Source organism: Grammomys surdaster, unplaced genomic scaffold, assembly GCF_004785775.1.
Source record: "Grammomys surdaster isolate TR1022 unplaced genomic scaffold, NIH_TR_1.0 128518, whole genome shotgun sequence".
Lineage (NCBI taxonomy): Eukaryota > Metazoa > Chordata > Mammalia > Rodentia > Muridae > Grammomys > Grammomys surdaster.
This window is the reverse complement of record NW_021621891.1, coordinates 1-2,207: the sequence shown is the minus strand read 5'-3', so window position 1 is coordinate 2,207 and position 2,207 is coordinate 1. Positions and strand designations below refer to the sequence as shown.

General features: G+C 45.5%; 1 long non-coding RNA gene across 1 annotated transcript; it reads right to left on the bottom strand.

The window, feature by feature from the left end:
- Nucleotides 1-722: 722 nt before the first annotated feature.
- LOC114615646 lies at nucleotides 723-2,058 on the bottom strand. The gene is made up of 3 exons (XR_003710501.1): nucleotides 1,924-2,058; nucleotides 1,474-1,546; nucleotides 723-922 (listed from the first exon to the last, which is right to left on the bottom strand). It is a non-coding gene; the product is annotated as an uncharacterized LOC114615646 (long non-coding RNA).
- Between the last annotated feature and the right edge of the window lie 149 nt (nucleotides 2,059-2,207).

Here is a 2,207-nt window from a genome sequence, read left to right as displayed (position 1 = left end):
ATCCCTGTGCAAAAGAGCAAATTTGTTATTAGAGAAAGCCTGCTTGGGCCTGCTGCTCAACCCCAACTTCTGGTCTTGCTTGAAGTATCTATGAACATATCAAGTCAAGCTTTTCATGAAAGTGGATAATTGCCATTTGGGAAGGAAAGAGATGAGATTTCCTCTATAGGGACAATGGGCATGGTTTTTGGTACCTGGAATGTTCAGTGGCTGACAACAGAGAGGTCTAGGAGCTGTGCCCTGAAAGATTGTATGGCTCATGTTCATTTTCTCACCCTGTATTTCTCACTCCACAGAACTTTAATGCATTTCTGTCATTTGCAAGTTATCCAGCTAGTGATAATTTCTGTTTCTCAGATATGTGCCTTCCTATGCTGTTCAAGGTGGTATGGAACTACTAGGCTCATGCAGTATTCTTGACTCAGTTTCTAAATAACCAGGATCACAAATCTATATCCCAAGACCTGCTGGTAGTTTGAGATCTATTTGGAGCAGCAGCCAGAACTTGTGAAGACTATGGGAACTTGGGTCTCATTCATCCATATTCCATATCGATACAGCTTTTATTGAATGGCTCTAACAGATTGGCAGCATTTTGTGACCTGTAGAGGGTTTGTCATATAAATTGGTAAAATAGACAACTTTATGTGTGAGGAATGATTATGTGAATAGTAGAATCAAAAAGCGTTCCAAACCTCAGACATGAAGCCCACATGCCTTCCTTCACACATGGCACTACAACTCTCTGTGCCTCTCCTGAGTCCCCTTTAGCTCCTGGATCTTCTTGGGCAGAGTCTTGGTCCAGAACTGCAGCCTTCTGGCCTTCAGGGCTCGACCCACAGCAGGCTGAGTGTCCAGCTGCAGATACTGCTCATCATGGTCCATCACAGGCCAGTAGGGTAGACCCTCACTGTTGGGGTTTCTGTGGATATGCCAGCCAGCAGGGAAGAGTGAAGGTCACTTGATCCTGATTTGGCTCAGGACAGTGAATGAAGTAGGCCAAGGGTTTAAGGAGACTGATAGGGTGTATGTCCTGATATTAGGATACAAGTGTGACCCACTATTTCCTACTCCATGTGGGACAAGTTTACTGTCTCTCATGGCCTGTTTTCTGCCTCCTTCTCCAAGGCAAAAGCTAAAGAACATTACCACAATACTGTGGCCCATGCACCAATTTACTGCAAGATGACCAGTAGCAAACATATATAAAATGTCTTAGTGTTCCGCATGAGTATGTATATGTGTGTGTGTGTTTGTGTGCTCGTGTACGTGCATGCCCATGTACATAGGGGCTCGTGCCCATGTGCGTGGCAGCTGACTACGTGGTAAACTGCTTCCCAAAGTGTGCTTGAGGGTAGGGAAGACTCTCTCATGCAATAAAGAACCATACATCCTAAGGAGCTCACCATGAGCAAAGGGAGTTCTGGACAGCAACCCACCCTTGCAGAAGTTGAGGGAAGGGCATCCTCTCACCCATGTCGTGCAAAGTTGGCCCAGTACTTCATTATCTTTCTGCTTAGTAGCTCCTCCTCCTCTGTGTGGGGAACTGAAGAGAGAAGGACAGGTACCCATGTCTCAGTCACTTCATGCAGCTTCCCATTCATGCTTCACACCCACCAAGCCAGCTGTCACTCAAGTCTAAATGATTGATTTGGTTCCCTCCTTTACTGCCCAGGACTAAGTCTCTTAGTGAATTCAGCCAGGTTCATTCCTGCACCATTATTTTCTTATTAGCAATAACCCAAGGTAGACTCAGAAAGCTCCAGATTTCAACCTAATATAGACTTTGAGCTGTGAGATGGTGCATACTGGATTCTGTCTTTCTTCAAGGATTTGGCTCCATTGACTGGATTAAGAACTCAGCTATCCTTCAGGTTTCCATAATGGACTCCGTCCTGCTCAAGGAAATTCATGAAGACTCACGTTTTATGTTACCGAATTGGTGGCCAAAGACAAGGAAAACTTCATCACCGTGGTCTGCCTTCACGTGGGGTGGCCTGAAGTCCTTGAAGAAGCTGGATTGATGTTGGAACTCATAAAAGTAGACAGGAGCACGGGATCCTGGGGATGAGGACATGTAATGACATGGTGGCGCTTTGTCCAGAACTGCCCTGACACACATTTGTGACAAGACGACTTGGCCTGAAATGATCTGGAATCAAGATAGTTGAGTGTGGTGCCTCATCCTGGAAAGCCCACTGTTAAAT